The sequence below is a fragment of the Haemaphysalis longicornis genome, unplaced genomic scaffold (assembly GCF_048455015.1).
Source record: "Haemaphysalis longicornis isolate Haplotype H1 unplaced genomic scaffold, Haemaphysalis longicornis Haplotype H1 scaffold_80, whole genome shotgun sequence".
In the NCBI taxonomy this organism is placed as follows: Eukaryota; Metazoa; Arthropoda; class Arachnida; order Ixodida; family Ixodidae; genus Haemaphysalis; species Haemaphysalis longicornis.
Window position 1 is genome coordinate 416,621 of NW_027526446.1, and position 22,837 is coordinate 439,457.

Below are 22,837 nucleotides of genomic sequence, written 5' to 3' on the forward strand. Positions count from 1 at the left end.
AAAGTTCCTTTCATACATTTGCATCACACCTTCAACCCCCTTTGGTGTAGCTAGCGTCACTAAATAAGCTAAGTGCCGCCACTTCGTGCACCCGAAAGAGTCTGGGGGCCATTTTGTTTCTGGCTTGCAGTGTTGCCATCTCTACCAACGAAACCGCCGCCGGTTGTGACGGGAAGAGTGCGACCGTCCGCTCTATCGTCCGCACAGGAGAGAGAGAGAGAGAGAGAGAGAGAGAGAGAGAGAGAGAGAGAGAGAGAGAGAGAGAGAGAGAGAGAGAGAGAGAGGGAGAGAGAGAGGGAGGGAGGGAGGGAGGGAGGGAGGGAGGGAGGGAGGGGGGAGGGAGAGGGGAATCGGTGTCCAGAAACAAAATGGCTGCGCCCATATGTAAACAAATATCACGTGGTGCCGACCGACCATTGAAAATCCTGGCGGCACATAATGAGAGAAAAGAGCGCCGATACTCTCTAAGACTTTATTTAGTGGCGCTAGGTGTAGCAATTCGGGCGCCTATAGCCTGGCTGACCTCACTTTCCCATTAAAGATATTTCCCTCTCTCCCTCACTCCCTCTTTCCCCTCTCTCTCTCTCTCTGTCTCTCCAATATTCCATAAACTATTAAGCTATATACATACTATACAAGTAACAGCTCGTTAATTCGAACTCGAAGAGGCCCATAAAATTGTTCGAATCAAGCGGAGTTCGAATTAGCGGTGGACGCTAGAATGAATAGACATCGCGTCACACTGCGCGGGAAGAACGCAAAGAAGCCACCTCCGGACTCGTTATCGCGAATTCGACGCTTCTCCCACTAAACCATGTGACGGCATGCGCCGCAGCACTGGCGCCGGCGGCGCGGCACCGCTGCGGAAGCGAAGTAAGCTGTCGCAGCAGCCTGTAGCGCGCGCTACGCTGCGGTTTTAAATGCAGAGCATTTCTTAGCCTCGCCTCTTCCTGCTTCGGACGGCGTCCACAGCTCCTTGTCCGCAGCAGGTGCGCCTCTCCTTCTTCCCTCCTCTCTCTCAACAGCAGCTGGCGCGCGCATGCGTCGTAGTCAGCCCGTTCGCTCCGTCGCGGTCTCGGCGTAACAGGAGCGTGATAGCAGCGCGGTAGGGCGTGGAAGGGCGCGCGCTGCTTGCGCATGCGCGCTCTCCCCCCCGTACTGCTCTCCCTCTACTGCGCGCGCTGCAAATATAAAGCGGCTAGCGGTCGCTCGTGCTTCAGTCACTGCGTTGCTCCTTCCTTCCTTGGTTGACGCTCGCTCCACCCTAACGCGACTTTACTCTCCTCTCTCTACCCCAAACCAACACCAACGCAACTACGACCCAACTACCCACCCTAACGCGACTTCACGTGGCGTTAACGACCCCCAATGCTCTGCATTTACTCGTGTTCCCCTCGCGGGAAGGCGCGGGAATTTTTTATGTTTCGTTGTATTGCATCTGTATTGTCCTTCGTTTTGGTTTGAGTCGGCAACACATTGTAATCGGTCTCGGCCGACTTCTGCGAGGAGTGATGGCAGGGGATCCCAGTTCTAATTAACCGTTCTGGATGCGGACGCTTTCGATTGATTGGCTGTAGGGTTTAACGCGCCGACGCAACGCAGGCGATGAGGCGTGCCGTAGTGGAGGGCTTCGGATTAATTTGACCACCTGGGGATTTTTAACGTGCGCCGAAATCTCGTACACACGGGCGTTTTTGCTTTTCTGCTCCATCAGAAAAGCGGCCGCCGCGGCCGGGAATCGAAGGACGCTTTCGAATTATCGGGAGTTTTTTCCCATTGAAATATACAAGGCTGTGCAGGCGTCAGTTCGAATTAACCAAGTTCAAATTAACTAGCTTTTACTGTACTACTATGCTAATAATACGGACAATATTTTAAACGCTGGTCTGTAATATCGCATAAAGTAATATTCGTTGGATGTATGTCTCTCGGTCTGGTGCGTCTGTTTGTAAATTTTGCGTTTATAATAAGGCTAAACTGCTACTTTTAATCACTTGCCATACATGCAATAATAAGAGGTCCCATCGGCAGTGCTTCACTTTGGGACCTCTTTCTGTATTACCCGAATGTATTTGTACAGTTCTCATGAAATTAATAAACTTTGATTTGGTTTGTTTCGACTGCACTTTACTACATTGACTACACTATATACTATACCATACATCTTGAAAGTCTGCTTCACTACTATGCACAAACGCAGTGCTGGGAAGACACTTCCGAGGAGCCTGGTATCAGTGTATGAAGGCTCTAGCTCCTTCTATTAAATACCTGTAAGGACCCCCTTTAACAGCGACACACCGAGCCCTTTTAAAGCCGGCTTCACCGACGCACACAACTGCATCATTGTGAACACATATTTCCAGGGCGGTTTTACACGAACCTTACTAACAGCATTTTCGTACGCGGCGAAAGTGCGGCGCACCAAGCGTTAGAGGCGGTTTTTTTCCCAGCCCACACAAGAATGCTTACGCGTTAAAAAATGCGGAGTGCTTTCTTGGTTCCTGTGCGTCCGCGAAGCATGCAAGATGGGCTGGCTTGCTTTTAGAGTTCATTATTAAGGCCAAACCACGTGGACGCGTAAAATCGATGTACTCTCTTTCGACGTAGCTCGGCGCAAGCAAGCGCAAAAACTCCGGCGTACGCCGAATACATTGCTACGAGCTTAATTGTTACGCTAAAGTCAGAGCCAGCCAGACATCGACGCAAACTTCGGACGCACGGTGTTGACGTCGGCCTCTGGGTGTGATGTTATCTGGCCGTGAGGTCGCATAGCAAGTAAAGCTAATAGAAAAATAAGCTAACCGAGTAATTTAGAAAACGCGCGAATTAAGCAACGAGCACAACTATGGGAGCAAGGGATCCGTTTACGCCAAATAAAGAGGGGGGCTGTGTGCCTGCCAAGTAAGCATATTAATAATCGACGTTTTTCAATATCGCAAGTACTCTTTTGTTATAAGAATTGGCATTATTTGCTTTATTTCAGTCGAAAAGTAGTTGAACTGGTCTCCACAAAGCTGAGTACGGGGTAGCCTGTCACACTGCGCGGCGCAGTGTAGTACGCTGGTACAGCGTTCTAGAATATAGGCTCCAGAAGAATAGAATATGAGTTCTAGAAGCACTAGAGCACTGTAACGCCGCAACGCTGGGCTCACGCACGCGTTGCGGCGCCTGTGTCGTTACTCGCCCTCTCCGGCGTCGTCGGTCGGTGGCGGCGATTGTCGATGCGGTTTTATTTGTGCACTTTTTGCACGCGCGGGTAATCACACGTGTGGCGTGAACGATTTTACACGGAGTTCTTGAACACCATTCCCCTTGTCCCTTCTGGTTTTTTTTTTTTTTAACAGCAAAGCTGTGTACCTCTACCCCTAATGGTTTCATCTCCGTAGAAAAAAATTGGCCGCGTATCTGTTCCTTTCGTTGCAAATGTCGTCAAAAGACGATAGTCTTTATCGACTTTTGTCAAGTAAATGCCTCCCTTCGCTTTCCCGGTCACCTCTCATGTTGTTCCTCTTGCGTCGCGCTCCTCCCAAAGTAAAGACGTCAAAGGTTTGCTGAAAGCATTTTAAATTTCCCGCGTTCCACTGCTCCAAACCGGGTGTCCCGATGCCAACGCTGCCGTACGGCGAAGACGCGCGTGAATAGAGGAGCCCTACTTTAAGGTTTATAGAACCGCGTTTCTCTACTCCACGTGCGTTGCAAGCAGAGCGTGGAATCTATCTAGTGGAACCGTTCGTAACTGTTGCAGGTTGATTTCTTAAAATGCCGCCAGAAGCTATAGTTGCGCGGGCGACAGCAGGCGACGGCGGAGGGATTTTTTTTTTCTGCAGTTGATGGAGTATTTAATCTCGCACAAATCGAACATGTACGATTTTTTATAAAGGAACGCTGGAAATATCACTTCTGTATTACTTTGTTGTCTTATATTTGCGTAATGTCTTGTTGTTCTTCACCAATATTGACAAGTATGAACATTACACCGGACTATATAAGACTATTGCGCAGGCATTGTTTTGCTTTGGCCGGGTGGCTGAATCGAGTCACAGACAGACAGACGGAGAGACATACAGACAGACCAAAATTTCTGGGTTGAAGTAGCCCAAGAAAGACTATCGTCTTTAAAAACGCTTAGAGGCGCCAAAGCCTAAGACGCCAGACGTCTTAAAACGTCAGGTTATGCAGGCATACAACATAGAGCCCAGAATTCGTTTAAGGAAGCCACAAAACAAGCATCGAAACCGTATTATGGGTGATAAGGCGCCTGTGAACAATGGGACCAACCATGTGTTCCTGGTAAAGATTATGTTTTGAAGGCTAGGCAGGACTAGTGTCACTAAACAGAGCAGCTCTTGCCAAAGACGCCGAGCGCATGCGTCAAGAGGCAGGGCCCGGCATTAGCCGCCAGAGAAGCCGAGCGTAGTGTCAATAGATAAGGTATTAGAATACCGCCACTGAGGCAGGCAAGTGAGCAATGGCGGCCATCTTGGCGTTCATCAGAGTTGTGAGATTGCCGCATCTACGGCCTCGCCGTTAACTTCGACCGGGTCGTTTGTTGAAAACGCTACCGAAGATGCAGCAAAACGGCATCTTCAATTTGTGCTGCTGAAAATGCTGCCGCACGCGTTATCTTTGATTCGCATTCGGAACGACGTCACTCGCGCGCAGCCGCAGAGCAGGGAGGGCGAGCTGAGACTAGCCCTATTCATAGAGTTTCATAAATCTGTCGCTGCAGTCGCGGGCCGCCGTGGGCGGCGCCATCGCAGCTAGCGACGTTCCTCGCCTTCTTGGCTTGGTTAGGCGCATGGCTTCTTTTTTTGTCTCGAAGCCAAAATCAACAAAAAAGGGTAACGCCGTTTTCATGTCCATCTTGCATGAAGCTTCAAATAATGCCTCACAAATAAATATTTCTGGAGCGTTAATTTTATGATAACAAAACAAATTTGATTAATCTGCTGCAGTAATACTGTCGCTTTTTTGCAGCCAGAGGCAACTTTGCAGCCTGTTCGTGAGCCATGCCAAGGACAAGTGGAACGTACCTGCCCGGTGCTTGACGGAACGCTCGCTGAAGCGCGGCTCCCCTAGGCAGTGGCGCCAGATTTCCCACTAGTGTATATTAGTATGAAACTCTATGCCCCAGATGACCGAGAGAAAACGCATAAACAACAAAATGGCGGCGCCCATGAACCGTCGCAGCGTAAACAAATGTCACGCAATGCGAACTGACCACTGATCATGGCGGCGGCACGGAACAATAGGAGAAAAGAGCGCCGATACTCTGAGCCCTTATCTAGCCGAGCGCAAGCGACAAGCCCGCCGAGACGACGAGAAATATTTCGTACCCTCCTTCATCACCATTTGTCGTCGTCTACAACAGTCTTGCTAGACAACCACTTCCGCAGGGCGGGATGGCGACCAATGTTTTTAATCAGTGGGTTACATAACTATTAAGCTACCTAATTGTGTCTGAAATGATGTTGATATGAAAGTGGTTTTCCTTCCCTCTTTAGGTAGAATCGCGTATGTCTGGACAAAAAGTTTGGCTAATTTGGCAGCAACAGGCCTGTTATGCGATTTCGGGCTTGATGTGGCAGTTCGACCAACACAGTCGAAGAGATTGTTCGACCACCCCTGTATGAGAGAGAGAGACAGACACAGAGAGAGAGAGAGAGAGAGAGAGAGAGAGAGAGAGAGAGAGAGAGAGAGAGAGAGAGAGAGAGAGAGAGAGAGAGCAAAAAAGAAAGAGCAGCCAGCGAGATTCAAGGAGTACGTCATCCTTTCTTCTTTTTTTAGTTCTCTAATTGTGTTTCCATAAACTGCCCTCAGAACATTGCTCGGGAAACCGGCATCCCGGAGGCGACGCACTTGACCATCAAAAGTCTGTTGTAAGCGATGCAAACATGACCTGTCCAAAGCGGAGCACAAGACAGACATTGCAGTTCCCCGTTTCACCAACTTGGAGTGCCCCGACGCAAAACTCCTAATCGGCTTCACGGACCTAGGCTTTGATAACACCAGCACAAATGCTAATTCTCAAGTTTGTGGTCTCTACCTCACAATATGCACCACCCTAGCATTGCACAAGGCATGCACTCATGCACACTGCGAGGAACCACGTTGGGTTCGAGCTATTTAGTTGAGCACGCTCACGAAACTGGGACCGTGGGACGCCGTCGCGCCAGCTCAACACCGCCTCTGTTGTGCAGGTGGAGTAGGGGGGGGGGGGAGGGAAGGGGGTGGGGGGGGGTCGAGAAGGAATATGCCCAGTGTAGGTCAAGAGAATGCGTTTATTTGCGCCAACCCCTTCTGTTACATATCAACATCCCCGTGGGTGGAAAGGGGCGATGGGCGACCTGGCGCCATGCCCGCACAAGTGTGCGCGTCATCGGCGCGCTGAACCGGTGGGCTCAGCAATAAGGGCAAAATCTGGGGTGCTGGCCGATGGGCTCGCAATAGAAAGACACTGCCCTTCCGTTCCCAGGCACGTACCGCACGGCGTGATCGTCGAGTGTCAGGTACGGCTGCCGGCGCATAAGAGCTGCGACCGGGCAGTGAGGGAAATCGTTACGCACCCAGGCTGTCCTCCTGAGCGTCTTCCCGAACGGACCCCCGCGCAGGGCGCGCGTCCCGCGTCCCGGCGAGGAGGAGTTCGGGCGCCGTTCAAACAAGCCAATGAAATGAGGTTAAGCAAGACCCAGGGCGGGGCGGCCAGCTGACAGTGTTTCATCGCGCAACGGCCGCCAGCGCCTTCACCTCGTCAGGAATTTGAAGCTTTGGCTCGGCCCAACGGACGCAGTGGCGCAGGGGCGAGCTGGCCCATCGGGAAGAAAGGGGGGGAGGGGGGGAAGCGCCGCGCTGACAGCACTGAACGAGTGCTCCCGCAATGGCGGCCCGGACGCCAGGATCCCCACAAGTTTTAAATTCAAATCCAGGTGCCGAATTCTGTTTTCACAAAGAGTCTCAAAAGTGAATTTCAGGCCTAAACCAACCTTCTCAAAGAGGTTTACAAAATGTTTTTGTATTTTGCCTAATTAGATAATTAGTGAAGATTATTTAGCCAACTTCTAAAGCAGCAAAGCTAGGCAAAAAAATTTTAACAGAAAGTTGCATAGCGGTTTGCAAAACTTCCGAATAAAAAAGACATCCCCCTCGCGAGGGGCACGATCAAATGCACAGCATTTCCGAGGGGGTGCGCCGGCAAGTCGTATCTCTCGATCGCGGGACCCGTGTCGCCATCTTTCGGAGGCGCGGAACAACTTGTGGCGCTTTCGAAACAAACCAGAAGTGAGTGAAGGATATAAGGCGCGTTCGGTGCATCGAAATCTGTGTCGGTTTCGTGGCTCAGCCGGTAGTGCGCCGGGCACCCTGCGCTCCGCCCGCGGCGTCATGGGTTCGAAACCGGGCGCCGGAAACTGTTATTTCTTTTATAGTGTAGTGGCCTGGCTGCGGACTACGACAAGGCGCGCCTGCGGACTACGACAAGGCACGCCAACGCCGCGTGACATTGTGAGTTACTAAAATGCTATGCATTTAAAACCAGTGACCACGGCTACATACTACCGAAAAATCATCCACCTACCGGAATATGCGAAACACTGAACTGGTTTGCTCAACAAACGTCTGCCCACTCGAGCTAAGAAAATATCCCTCAATGCGGGCGTTACGCATGATCCTATGCGCACCCCCGAGCGTTGAACATACGACTGACCCCCCCCCTCCCAGCCCCCCTAGACACAACCGTTGTTTTCAAAGAAAAGGCCAACAGTTCCAAGAAAGCTACTACAGAGACGCCACAAAAGATTTGTTCTTCGTTGTGATCGCTTCAATTCATTCTTGCTGCACATGCGTCGCTTTAATTCTACTTAGCGTACATGCGTCGCCAAGCAGTGAAACTATCCCCTTATTTCTCCGCTGCAAAAGCATTAGCCGCTTTCTCGGAACGAATCTACGGCGGATTGTAGCAGAAAAGGCGCTCTTTCACTGCTTCCTCTTTGTTCGCGGACACAGATAAGAGCACAGCGCGCAGCCCTCGGAGGGAGACGGTGTTCCGGACGCGGACGCGACGACCGCGAAGCTCCCGCCACTGCGCGCTTCGTTGGAGGCCCTAGCTGCCCGTCGTTGTCGCTTGATTAACGCAGCTTCACGCAGTAGGACCACGGGATTTTCTCTTCGCCTGTACCATACAAAACTTTGCTGTAAAAAGCATTCCGTAGGAGTCAGAACGTAACGCACGTTTCCGCATACGTAAACCGCGAAATGGTTAAATAAGCATTTTTTTTTTCGTTTACACTCACGCAGCGGCTGTTAAGAACCTCGTCAAAAAACTGGCAGAATGAATTCGAACCCGCGAATCGCCTATGTACGTATACGCTGTCGCTCTCCACCACGCGTCGCCCCAAGAGTAACCGGTCACGTGACTGAAGCACTAGGAAGGCTAGCAATGGAAGGATGGATAGGTAGAAACTTCATTGCTCATGGGATGGTGGGGTGAATCAGCCGCCTCGGCCCAGGCAGCCGCTGAGGGCCCTGATGGTGTGGGCCGCCAGTTCCCGTTGCTCTCGGAGGCTCGCCGCAACAGCCAGCCCCTCTCCAGTGCAATTGTGTGGTTGGGTAGGGTTGGAGGGGCACTCCCGCAGAATGCGGGCCTGGGTAGGGGGAATAAGGCAGTGGGGACAGAGTGGGACAGGGGTGTCTGGCGTGCGTCGGAATACATGGAGCCGAGTGGGTGTGCGCAGTGTATACGTTCGCGCCTGCCGAGTGGCCGAAGTACATGGAAGAAGAGAAGTAGAAGGGAAGGGCTTGGTTTTCCGACCGGGACTGTTGCATCTGGCTCTGTAAAACACAGGAGGCGATGAACTGAGTGAAGGCACACTAGACTAAAGGATCGTACGTGCGTAGTATTATGTAACCTGGCAGTGTGCGTGGTCGTGGAGCAGCTTTCGTGTTTCAGGTGTTCACGTCGTCTTCTTCCGGCAGGCCAATCGGGGGGCGCTTTCTCTGGCCTTGAGCGGCGCGTGAGCGGCTGTGACGCGTTCTTTCGCTTCCGTTCGGAAACGAGGCTTGTTTTGGCTTGTTTCTTTTCTTTTTTTTTTTTTTTTGCTTCCCTGCTCTCCGGGGTGTCGACTCGCTTACGCCGACCTCGGCCAACGAGATGCTAACAGCTTCGCTGCAAGAATTGCGAGTTGGCTACGACTGAAGCCACCGCCACCCACCGCGGCGCTTCCTTGGGGGGAGTAACAAATATCGAGATTTGGGCAAGCGCCCGTGCACGAGCTCGGTGAGCGGGATGAATTTTAAAAGTGGAGCGTACTTGTGCGGCACTCGCGGCAAAAGTAGCAGACAATCAGGCCGACTGCTGGCCAAAGCCGTACAAGCAGGAGAAAATAGCATGGCGTGTCGTCGCAGAACCACGACGCAAGACAACACACGGTCGCAGACGGACGACCAACGGAACCGAACAATCCCCAAAAGAAACAGCGACTACAACTACGAGGGAGAGAGAGAGAGAGAACGATCTGTAGATGTCTAAGCGTTCATAACACTTATGCAGTTATACAAAGCTACCAGCGCGACTGCGCGCAAGTGCAAGGCCTGAAACCGGTTGTGCGCATGCGTAGTTATAACTGCCACGTACCGGACGCCATACCGGGACCAGTTTTCGCTCTGTTATAACTCTCTATTGACGATTTTAAACACTGAATCAAAAACCTGAACTTTAAAATCCAACATTTATATTACCTTTCACTGGAATATTTATCTTGCAAATCCTTCCCAGCTGGCAATTTAACAATTGTTTCTTCAGGCATGCGTTCCAGAACACGCTACAGATCCGAAGAGCTGTAAATGGCGTGACAATTCAACATTTTCTTTCGGCCCGCAATCTCCCTACATAAGCTCTCAGCGCCACACGAAACGCAAACTTGGAAAATACGAACCCGCGCCGAAACTCCCAGGAATCCGTTAAAGAAAAGCAAAGCAGCTCGCGCAAGTCCCTCATAATAATTAATTGCGGTCCCCGCACTGCATATACGTGCGTGCACGCAAGCATGCCATAATTTGGCCTCATTGAACAAGAGAACCTTCGAATTAAAATCTTCCAAGATTGCGTTGTCGTGTTCGAGTTTTATTTAAGTTTTTCGAGTTTTAGTTTCGAGTTTTATTTAAGTTTTATTTAAGGAAAAGACGATCCACCCAGCAGCGTTCGGATATCGTGCATATATTTTTTTTTCCGCCAGAACAACGCGTGCACCCAATTTTACGAGAAAGACGAAAGTACCGCATTTGCACAATTCTAACTCGCACCTTGTTTTGCTAAAATAAATTCAAATTAAATTTGTGTGCGCGTTATAATCGGGTTCGAAATCGAAAGCGGTTTCGACGCGGCCAGCAGCATTTCCGTGCACACGAACGCCCCCAAATATACGATTCAATTCCGCCGGAACACCTTTTTTATTATTTTTAAATTTTCATGCGCGTTACAATCGAGGACGCGTTAGAATCGTGTAAATACGGTATGTGGGGTTCGGAGTAAGCCGCGAAAAACAGTGGAACGCACCCCAGCGTTGTCTCTGCTGGTGTTGGCCGGCGGCGCTCGCAACGGCACAGAACCCGCTTGCACGTGGACGGCACGCTACTTTCCCACGCTGAGCAAAGGGAAATTTGAGAGTTTTAGCAATCCGTCTGTTCCGTCGTGTACGTAGTTACCGTGCTGACCGGGACACGACTGCGCCTACGCGCGCGGAAGGGCGAGGAGGTGCACCCCACCGTGACGAATGCGCGGACATGGCGAAGGCCGGCCCGCGGAATCCCCCTACCGCGACGAATGCACAAGTGCCCAGACGGGTCCCGGTCAACTCGGTAACTACGTACATGACGGAACAAACGGACTGCTAACACTCCCTTGCGTGTTCTGCTCCTCATAACGCCGGATGGTACCACCACCACCACTTCCTTTGACATGCACTGAGTGGTGCACTCTCGCCAAGCTGAGGACCGTGCACTGGACGCTAGTGCACTGCCATTGCAGATAAAACAGATTAGCCCAGACGTCCTCGAAATGGTGATGTGCTGCTGGCCTTTTAAATCCTTTTGAAAATTCTGTGCCCCCCCTCCCCAAGAAAAAAGTAAAATGAAGTGGGGAACAATACCGCTACCGCGGAACTCTAAGGTTAATAAATGGAAAGTCACTGCGTCCAGCGCGAACAATGCAACTGTCACTGCCACGCACTGTCACCTGGTACACACAATACAAAAAAAACTACACCGCGCTGATCAACGGCATGAATTGTTCCAGGGAACATGACTCCAGATGGAACACGTGCTTCATGTCATGTTCACTGAAAACACAAATTGAGGAAACCAGAAAAACAAAAACAAAAACAAAAAAACACGCGCACCGGCGAACCGCACAGATCACGAGTGACATGTTGGGCCGTAGGGATGCACAGGCTTGTACGTAAGACGGCACGAATGAAAGACCATTCGAAACACACCGGCACCACGCCTCGGGTAGGGAACGGGAAATGAAGTCCACGAGCTCGATTAAGATGTTGATGGCTCGAGAATCATCCAAGCTCTGATGCTATCCTGCTCCGATGTCCACAGAAGAAAAATTAATGCCCCGACATTGTTTCAACCTGAAACGTTTTCGGACGAGCCGTGCAAGATTTCGTGGCCATGAAGCAAGCGAAGAGCACGAGGACTCAGCGCTGATTGGCTGACGAATGAGAGAGGGTGTTAGGTGAGGACGACGCTGGCGGAGACGGAACAGCGACGTCGAATGGTCACCCCGGCTTGTTCAAAGGGTGGCAACATTTTCGCGTTCCGCTGGAGCCACAACGGCTCATCCACCGCGACGACGGCTGCGGCAATCAGGGCCGGCCAAGATAGCCGCGGCACTCCTATATACCACCTGCGATGTAAAATGTTTCACCTGCGCTGCACAACTGCCTAGAGATTTGTCACACATTCTTGCCTGGATATTCTATGAGATGTGATGGTGGTGGTTGCTGCGTGGAATCAGGCGGGGTTAGCCTGGCTGGATGCGCCGGCAACTGCTCCGCCCGAGCTCATCCTAATTAGTCAATGTCAGGGTCCTTCCACCACGACTTTGCCAGTTCCGCCTCCTGAAGGAAGCTTAGTAGAAGGCGCGACACGTCTCTGCGCAGCATCCAATGTCCCCTTGGAAAGACGATGTGGTCCGAAGTGCTGTGTGGAGCAGCCAACTTTCGAATCGCTGTGAGCATTGCAGTCTGCTCGACATTATGCTCTGGGAAGCACATCACATAGTGGTGTACATCCCCTATCGCTGCACATGACGAACACTGAGGCGGTCGCACGGGGCCCACCTTTAACAGACCCTTTGCAAAATGGCCAAATCGTTGGCGGAAAAGCAGCAAGCCACTCAGGCAACACTGTGCACCCGCTGCGCCGCCATTAGAAAGGAAGCGAAAATGCTGCGATCACAGAGTTTCTATGGAGTAGCTACCGTCCACCGTCCACGTAATTGCATACGCGTCGTGGGGCAACAGACTCGTGAAGCCGTGGGCGAAAACGTGCAGCCGCAACGGCGTTGCTACGACCTGCTTCCTTTCTAATGGCGTCGTCGCGTTCACCTCCAGTGTTAGCACCGCTGAATTCACAGTGTCGTCCGCCTTTTTGCAAAGGGTCTATAGCCAGGCTGTGGTCTTCGCTGAGCCCGTTCCGACGCGGTTAGGCAAAGTTGCCTCCGACCTCGTTCCACTGTCCGCCTGAAGTCGTTCCAGTGATCGGCGGAAACTTTTGCAGGCGGCGCAAATGACAGCGCATTCCTTGGCATCTGATGAGCGGTCTCATTGCCCTTGACGCCAACATGTGACGGATGGAATCCATTGAAACCGCGCATTAAAACCCTTGCTGCTGAGTTCTTGCACAAGCCGTAAGGAACGCTGACAGACCCTTTTCGTGGGAATCCCACGCTGAAAAAATTGTAATTCTGGCTGAACAGAAAGCAGCACTACAACTTCCTGCGGCTTGTATGACTTAAGTTTACTCAAAGCAGCCGCGATGGCAATGCACTCGGTTTCGGTTAAGGACACCACATGATCCAGTCGTGCAGCCCAGGAAAGCCTGGACATCAGAAATGAAATACGCCGCTGCACTAACCCCTCTGTGCGGATTGACTGGGCCATCCGTAAAAATTCGAAGGTGATTGGGGTAAGAGTTCCTCCAGGTGTTCAAGCACCAAAAATATGGCTGCTTCCACTGGCGTATTTCTCTTGACTCTCAAGTGAGGAACATAGAGCTGACACTGGCGGCTTTCATAAGACCATGTCGGCATTGGGGTGTGAAGTTTCCCCGGCCACTGATGACCCAAAATTCTCAGAGAGTTAGGAGCAGTGTGCGCATGAGAGACCGTCCTTGTGCGAAGGCGCCTTGTTGTTGCTCTTCCAGCACTGGTTTCCGCATGACGCATTATCTGCGTCAGTAACCTCTGCGACGCCATCAAGCGCAGTGAAGCAGACTGGCTCCCTCGTTTAACCTTCTCGTTCGCCGCTTTCTGAGGAACTCCGATTGCCGTCCTCAGTCCTTTCCTGTGCTTCGAGGCGTTCATGCCGGGACTCTGAAGGGGAAATCAGAGGTAAAGAATATGACTCAAGTTTTTAATCATGGCCACCGGGTGACGTCCCCAACTCGGCTCCAGCAATCCCCCTCTAAATGTTCACACGGGGAAGCAGAGCCTTTCCGGCTCTGTCCACTGCCCGTCGCCAGCACCGAGGCGCGTGTGTGGCTTGACGGATAGACAGGCTTCCCAATGTCGCCGGTTCCCAGGGAAAAGAACAATCTCGGCTGAGAGCGTCACTCCGACGGAGGACATTTCTGCATGGTGTGAACACTCCACTGAGCCCCGCTAAACACAGAAAACGGCTTTTGTTCCAGTTCTGGAGGGGGCCACCTTACCGCCACCGCGCACAAGTTCTCAGATGCGACGCAATGAACGCGCGCTGCAACCGCGAGCAGGCAGGCCGCTGCGGCTGACGGAGAACCAGATACATGGCCTTATAGGCGGGGTAAATAAGAGGCCTTTGCCTGTCGATAGCACACACGAGTGAAGGTCAAAACTGCACGCCGGTTCGTAAAATAACCCAGCGAAGCGAGCACAAAGGAGGAGAATTCCAAGAACCCCGCTTCGGGCCAGGCCCAGCCGAGCCGACAGTTTATGCGAGCGCGCGTCGCGCTGACTCCGCGGTCGGCCTGTCATAAGCTTCTAGGCAATAAGAATGCTGAGCTTACGGCTGTTCTTGAAGGAATCGTTCGCGGAATCCTCAGGCCCAACGGTGTATACGGGATCCACAAACGCAAGCTTGTCCTGGCTATTCCGCGCACACGTGGGCGCGCAAGGAACGAGTTATGAGCGACGTGCAACCTTGTAAATAACAGTTCGTACTCGGAGCCGAAACTCACAAAGGACGAGAGTTGCTGCTGTTTTTCTATTTGTTATTTTGGGTGGATACGAGGAGAAGCGCTGGTTGCGCATGCGCAGCTCCGAAACTCCGCCCCTCGACTCAAGCAGCGCAGGTTGCAACGTAAAACGATGGAATGGGAGATCCCCCGCCGGGGGAAGAACGGCTGCTGCGAACACTGCGCGTATTTGTGTCCAGTTGTTCCCATTCAGGCTGCGAAGGCTCCATCCAAGCCAACACTTGCCCTTACGCGCGTACGTCACAACGCGTGGTCATCGACACGACCGAGTGCTTACGCTCGGGGAGCGGAACTTGATCCCCATTCCGCTCCTGGGAGAGTGGCTGAAGAACTGCGCTCCAGCTGGGCCTGCGGAGTGGGGCGACCATCGGTATTTCCAACCACGCAAGACAAGGTTGTATTTTTGTAGCGAAAGGTACGCTACCTCGGACGCTCTTCGCGGGGTGACCAGTTTTGACATTGAGAGCTGGAGATTAAACCACACCCCCTTCCGCAAGCGCCCGGCACGAACCAGCGGCCCGATGGCGGGGAGAGATAGGCGGCAGGGGAGTGGAACACAAAGGAAGTGGAACGCAAGGACAGCCGCTGGTCTAAAAACTAAAGACACACGGCTCGACATATGCTCTAACGAAATGAAGCGCGCGACGTCGCACTGTTTGCGTTTCGCCCCGTGCATAACTCTCCATGGCGTTAACGTCGAGCGCTATGCACAACAGTAATATTTACAACTGACTGGCGAGAAATAAACAAGGAGTTATCGCCCCCCGTCGCAGTCACTGCTGCGATAACGTGGGTAGCACAGACACCGCAGGGACTAAACGGTAGAACGAGAAACACTTCACGCTCAAGACCAAACGCCCGCACACGATGATGACGACCCCTTTGTATCACACAGCGTACACAGATTCCAGTACGTGCAGCGGCGGCTGTTTGCAGGCAACGCCGAGCGCTCACAAAGCAGAAGAAAAAACACCATAGCGATTGTGGTTAGAACACTGCACACAACACGAAAACAAGGAATACACTAAAAATCACCCTACGAGAGCCCGACGACGTCGACGGAGGCGGCCATTTTGGTAGAAGTCCGTATGCGTGGAAGAACACGCTCTGAGAGTTCTTCCGCGAGCGCGGCGTGGAGGCGGTCTACCGCGACGTCACGTTGATACGGCGACACCATTGGCTGGATGGGAGTCCTTTTTGATGAGGAAAAGCCGCATTTTTCTTGAGTTATATCCGAATCTAGGCGCCTGTCCGGTTAGCTTTCATTATTTTCCAGTTCAAAAACCTCATTATTTTGTTCCAACATCTACTTTAACCTATTCTCGCTCGTGACTACATTCACTTTCTTCATTCAAATGCTTCTGGTGTACAGTTTTGTGTGGCAGGCGCATTAGTCCTCCTTGTGCCCGAATCGCGGCCCCACGTGGGTACGCGTGCTCGGCATTTAGGGGCGAAGCACCGTAGGACCTCGCTTTGTCCGTGGTTTGTCCCTTGGCGTCCGTGTACAGTGTTGCGCTTGCGCGAGTAGCATTGGATTGGATTGGATTGGATTGGATTGGATTAAATTGAATTGTATATATACTGCACACACGCGTTGTCACTCATTTACATGCGCGAGTGGGCAATGCCACGGGTGATTTACGGTAAGAACGATCCCCAGTGCTTCGCCCACTCGTCATGATTCACTTGGTGGAGATGCGTGAATTTTTTCTTGGTACTTTTTCTGCGTACGAACGGCGCAACCAAGAGCTCCAACAGACGCGCGCCCTTCCCCCCTTTACGTTGGGGTCGCAATGTGAACATTCTGGACAGTTCCCCACAACGTTGGTTCCCCATTACCAATTTCGGCGGAAAACAAGCACAGATGGAGCAGCGCGGCCAACGGGGGAAGGTGTTGAGTTTATTGTGTCGCACATAGCAAAGTAACCCAGAGGAAGAAGAGGACATGGCTCGAGGACGTTAGGGAAGAAAGAGGATGAGAAGGAAGAGGAACTTTCGGACGCCATGATCGTAGTGACAAGCAAGTCAATGTGATTGAAATACAGTTATTCTGTCGTTGCGGTGGCTTCGGACTCCGTTCTTCCGCAACAGAAGGGTCCCTTTTGCAGCCCCCCAACCCCTGCGACCAACGTTACTAGATCTAGTAACGTTGCCCTGCGACGTCCTTCAAGTTGAGCGTGATGGCGTGCCGTGCAGCAACACTCATTGCACGTCGAGCTGCGGGTTCGTTATGCCTGACGAGGGGTACAGCGAAATTAGGGCGGTGCACAACAGCGACCAATAGGCATGTCCGCGTTCGCAGCCAATGGAATTACAATTGCCGGTAGCTATGTTGGGACCTCAGCCAATGCGGTTATTGGTACCCGAGCCAAACCGACGACACCGGATTTTCGCGGAGCGGGCCATGTAAGGATACTTGGGGCACCTTCCCCGCACCGCAAGAGAAGTGGGAGACGACACTGCCTCTTCGATCAGCTCACCTGATGCCAAGACGGCTCGGGGATTCCCGTGAAGAGGGAACCACCCCTACAAGATAATGCTCGTCGGGACTTGCGATTCCGCGAGACACCCTCTTCTGGCCAGCTAAGTGCACAAGGCAGTGCTGCCTCTGCAATGCGCTTTTCATCTCGGCGAGGCCCGGTTTGAGCCTGCTTTCGCAATAAAGACGCTTTGAACCGGCGTTGCCTTCGATTATGCAGACACGCCTTATCAAGGGACGTGCACATATTTAATGCGTACGGCCGAGACCACTCGCCGCTGCCTGCCACATTCTCGCTCGATTCCCGCTGCCACATTCCCGCTGCGAGCCACGATAAGGAGCCCTTATGGCTTCGACGTTTTTCTATCTCTGGGCGACGCGGCCTGCTCGCCAGTAGCCGAAGCGAGGTGTTGCCGCTTCTCTCCCCCTCCACTCGCCCTTCCCGGGGGGTTTTCCGGTCGGCGCGTCTCATCCCATACACAGGCGGTATGCAGTTTCTCCTGGGGGCGAAAGTGGACGCGATTAGATAAGCTGACCGTCTGGGACGCGCGTCTGCCCGGCCGCTCGGATCCAGAGCGAGCCCGAAAAGCACCGCGTTTGTTGTCACGCCTGTACGCAACGCGCCGCTGCGCACGGGCCTTACCTCACGTAGTCCCCAGCGGGGTGTGTACAACGCGAGCCAGAGGAAAGTCAAGATAAAGATGCGCACCTCCCGCTGGCTCCGTGCCCCCCCTCTGCTTTCTCTCTCTTCAGAATGGGAGGTTTCTCCATCCCTCCGCTATGCAGAGGAATGCAGTGACACTGTCGCCATAGCAACCACAATTTCCCTGCTGGGGCATTTTCTTCCGATCTCGTTTCGTATTAGCAAATATGGGAACAGCGTAACACAGACTAAACACAACACGAACAAAGTGACAACCACGAGCGCTTTTTAAATGCAGAGCATTTGTATAACTCACGATGTCACCCGTGCGTCGGCGTCCGCAGCAGCCAGCCTCCCTTTACACTATAAAAAGAAATAACAGTTACCGGCGCCTGGTTTCGATCCCACGACCCTGCGGGCGGAACGCAAGGTACATGGTGCTCTACCCACTGCGCCACAAAGCCGACACAGAATGAAAGGCTACGAACGCGCCTTATATCCTTGACTCATTCAAACTACGTCAAGAAGCTGCTGATACAACGCATTCACTACCTGTGGGCGGAACGCGGGGTACATGGTGCTCTTCCCACTGCGCAACAAAACCGACACAGAATCAAAGGCTACGAACGCGCCTTATATCCTTGCCTCATTCAAACTACGTCGTCAGCGGCGTGCGTTGGCGACTCAGCGGCGTGCTAGCGGCGTGATAGCTGCGTGGTGTACACGTGATAGCACCAACCCCCCAAACACTAAACGTTACCGCAATACAACCACCCCCTATGAGACGCATTTACTCGAGTCCCCCTCGCGGGGAGATGGGCCCATTTTTCTTCTTCTGTTTGGTCTATGTTGCGCTGTTCCCCTATTTGCAATCATGCACTAACCCTTGCAAGCGTATTAGCAAACTTAATGTCCTCCTAGCCACAATACTGGAGTGTGGGGGCACGGGGGGAGACGGAGACAGGCAGAGCCTCATAGCCCACGCACCCAGGCGACAAAATCACAATAAAGCGGCAACAACTGCAAAAATGAGGCTGTCCGGCGATAGAGGGGTCCCATCCGCAGTGCCGTCAGATGAACCTACCAGTCTGCCTCGTAGAATAGTAATTTTAACGGCGGCTCGTTCTGCACGCACAGACACTGAAGTTGTTCACAAAACAACCTACTGAAATAAAAATAAAGCCCCGTTTGGTCGCCCCGTTGGCGCTGGAATGCGAGAAGCCGGGCCGCCGCGGCAGCCCTGCAGGGGCGGGCCATCCCGACAGCTGCAGGGTGGAGCCGAAGACGTAGCGAGAATGGGGGCGCACCGGCTCCCTCTGGTCGAAACCGATTCGCAGCCCACGAGTCACTTCGGCGCCTTATTACCGGCACAGTTTGAAACGCCCTTCTGAACAAGCTCTGCTGTCGCCCTGCGCGATAGCGTAAAAGCCCGTGCATCTCTGACACCTCCTCGTTATCGGTGTGCGGCCGCACGTATCGTTCTTCTCGTCTGGCCTCGTCGCTATCCCTACCTGCGGCTCACGGGGCGATGTTGACCGCTGCACTCAAGCCTTGTGGTCTCTGCCACATTCAGATTGGGAAAGTAATACGCCTCCCTCACAAGGTGCTTGCCGCGGTGGGAACTCGAAGAAAAAATGCCAACGCGTACGCAAGATTTTTAAAAGGGCGGGATTTTTTTTCCCCGGGAAAATACTTTGCTTCAGCGAATGCACGGCTGAGTCGCCTGTTTACACGGGAAATCCGTCACTGATAACACGACAACTCATAAACGCTGACAGCAGTGTTCATGCTTAGCTTCTGTTTTTTTTTTTTTTTTTTTTTTTTACCGCTGTTTTGTTGGATACATTACCGTTTTGTAGACGTCGGTTCTCGGAACATGGCAAAGGCGTTGCAATGCTGGGCCCAAGGACGAGGGTTCGAACCCGGCCGCCGTGGATTCTTTTCTGATGGAGGCGAAAAGCGAAAAGGCCCGTGTGTTCGAGATTAAAAATTAATCCGGAGCCCTCCATTACGGCGCGCCTCATAGGCCACATGTAGCCAAATGTAGGCCAAATTCGGACACACTTCGGTGTCCGAATTTTTTACTCAGTCGTAGAGAGAGAGAGAGAGAGAGAGAGAGAGAGAGAGCTGCGACTCCTAAATTAGCCTACGTTATTTACGCCACCTCCCCGCCCGTTTACAATGGGTCACACCGCCTGAGCTGTCTGACATTATTGCGGAATAAAAATATCCGACACCGTACCACGCTCGAAACGAAAGCGAATCCAGGCGAAACACTTAACGACGCGCGCTCGATTCGACAGTGACGAGCGAGGAGAGAGTCGAGCGGCGGGCCAGTAGTACGCACTAAAGACGACTTTAGCGAGTCCTTATTTATATCGCTGGATGGGAAAATAACGGTTCATGCCCGTTAAAATACAAGTGAGGCCGAAATAACTGGAGGCGAGCGGTATACGTAGAAGGCCCGCTTTCCTAATCGCTTTCTAATGGCATGCCGGGGGAAGCCTGGTCCGAGAGCCCCGTATCCCGACAGCGTGATGCATCGTCTTTTAATGGGCGCACGCGGAATGAGACGGCGGCCATCGACGTGAGCGAGCCGGGGCGCACCTGCTCGCCGGCATCCGCAGTCAACTTCCAAGTGCGGACGCGAACTTTCGTTTTCTTTGTTTTCAACAAGCGCTCTCTTTCTTTCGGCGTATATATGACGGGTGAGGCTCAAGGCCTCCGCGAATGCGGTTTGTAAACGCTTTACCGTCATCTGCGTGTGTTGAGCGCTTGCGTCTTTTTGGTGTTTTTGTGTGTTAGCGTGTTTCACCCATTTGCGCTCTATTTTATTTCCATGAGTAGAAAAGCCACGCTTCGTGCTCGGCTCTCTCTCTCTCTCTCTCTCTCTCTCTCTCTCTCTCTCTCTCTCTCTCTCTCTCTCTCTCTCTCTGCACTCAAGACATTTTGAGAGGGAGTGTTGAGGAAGCGCGAACGGTATCAAACGGAGAGAAAGAAGCCAGCGCACGGAACGGTGCGGATTCGGGTTTTCATAGAGAGTTATCGGAGAATCGGTCCCGGTACGGTACCCGCTACATGCGCACGACCAGTTTTTCCGCGTCTGCGCATGCGCAGTAACGGCGGTCGACTACCGGGTACCGTACCGGTACCGGCTCTCCGATCTGCTATAACTCTCTAGTATCTCGGTGGTTTTACAACGTCAGCGGTCAGCGCGTCGGACACCACGGGGGATGGGCTATGAACGGTTTGCTTGCTTGCTTGCGGCAGATTTTCGGCTTCAGATTGTATACGTTGACATTTCCCGCACGCAACTGTGGTCGTCTCTGAGTTTCGTTCTTTCGCTTACAGCAGCAAGAGTTAACAGCGCTAGACATGTTGAGCTTCGTTCTTTCGCTTACAGCAGCAAGAGTTAACAGCGCTAGACATGTTGTAACATGTCTACATACAAAATTGGACGACCCTTAAGCATCGCCTTTAATAGCGCGGGTCGCCGCTGGACTAGCGTCACGGGGCCCCGTCCGCCTGGCGGGAAACTTTCCGATCCTGCCCGCACGCCCACTGTGAGCGCCGCAGGGTGACCGGATTATTCGCTGACGCCGAGTTTTCGTTCACCGTCAGCGCCGACGACGGCGGTGCTTTTAGGGGCAAAGCACCTTAGGACCTCGCTCTGTCCGGGGCTTGGCGTCCGTGTACTCAGTGTTGCGCATGCGCGACGAGCATTGGATTGGATTGAAATGTATCGGATTGCATTGGATTGGAATTGTATATACTGTACACACGCGTTGTCACTAATTTACATGCGCGAGTGGGCAATGCCACGGGTGATTCACGGTAAGAACGATCTCCAGTGCTTCGCCCACTCATCATGATTCACTTCGTGGAGATGCGTGAATTTCTTTCCGCGACACGCTTCAGTAATGTCGGGGACGTTTCCTGCTTTCTCTCGATAAAGCGATATATGGCGAGGGTCTTCTGAATCGCGGGGTCGACGAAACGAGAAATCACGGCTTCTTATGCATACGCAGCCACGGTATGGTTTTTTCAACACCTGACCTCAGTTCGACCATCGCCCTGGCCACGGGCGCCGAGTACGTGCGTCACCATCACCACCTCCGACGCGCAAACCGTCCGCCGCAGCTGCCTTTTCACATTCGACAGTTGCCCGAACTCCACGCCCAGGTCACAAGACCTGTATACCCGCCGCGGTGGCTCAGTGGCTAAGGCGTTGTGCTGCTGAGCACGAGGACGCGGGTTCGATTCCCGGCCGCGGCGGCCGCTTTTCTGATGGAGGCGAAAAGCAAAAACCCCCGTGTGTACGAGATTTCGGCGCACGTTAAGAACCCCAGGTGGTCAAAATTAATCCGGAGCCCTCCACTACGGCGCGCCTCATCGCCTGCGTTGCGTCGGCGCGTTAAACCCTACAATCAATCAAGGTCACGAGACCTCGGAGCGCAGCGAAGCGGCACATGAGACTCACGCATTCGCCGCTGCGGACCCGATTCATCCCACTCCGACATATCCCTACGACACACCCACATTCAACACCACTACGCTCACGACACGTGAGCCTAGTGCGCGCCTGCAGACTAGCACTTGTTACCACGGCACGTTAGAAAAGACTTTTATTCGGCGGAAACTGCAGGCCGACCATGTCGACCGCCTGGGCGCTGCTGTTCTCCTTCAGAGCGAAGCCAGTCGATGATGGGGTGGATACGAGCCGGATAGCCGAGGGCAGTGAAATGGGCAATGGGGTAAACAAGCATAACGAGATGGATAGCGATAGAGAAATATTTGGATGCGCCGGAGAAGTCGAGCCCCCGTTACGGCGAGGAGGCGGGCAGAGCGTTGGTATGTACCCGACGCGTACCCGTGCCCTCTTTGCGTTCCCTGACCCCGCCCGTGGGCAGTGGGACGGTCACGACCCTGTCGATCAGGATGACTGGGCCTCCATGGACCTCCCGATCGACATGACCCTGCCGTCGATCAGGACAGCCCAAAGCTTCCGGGACTACGGAGCCCTGACGATAGTGGCCATCATTCGTCCGCACTCACTTTATTCCTACCCCTCCATCTGATAACAAAGACAAAGCCGAGAGAGACGGACGGACAAGAAGCCAGTGGACAATACCTCCGAGCTTCATTGAAAATACTGATTCCTGTTAGAATTTGCATTATTTATTCTCACTTTGAATTTTTTTTCACTTATTTATCCCTAATTCATGGATCCAAAATGCTTTCAAACCGCCCAAAATTATCCT

The 22,837-nt window shown here is 52.7% G+C and overlaps 1 protein-coding gene across 1 annotated transcript in view; it reads right to left on the bottom strand.

The window, feature by feature from the left end:
• The window catches only part of Wit (kinase protein wishful thinking), a 154,607-nt gene that overhangs the window by 59,526 nt on the left and 72,244 nt on the right, over positions 1-22,837 (bottom strand). The window lies entirely within an intron of this gene.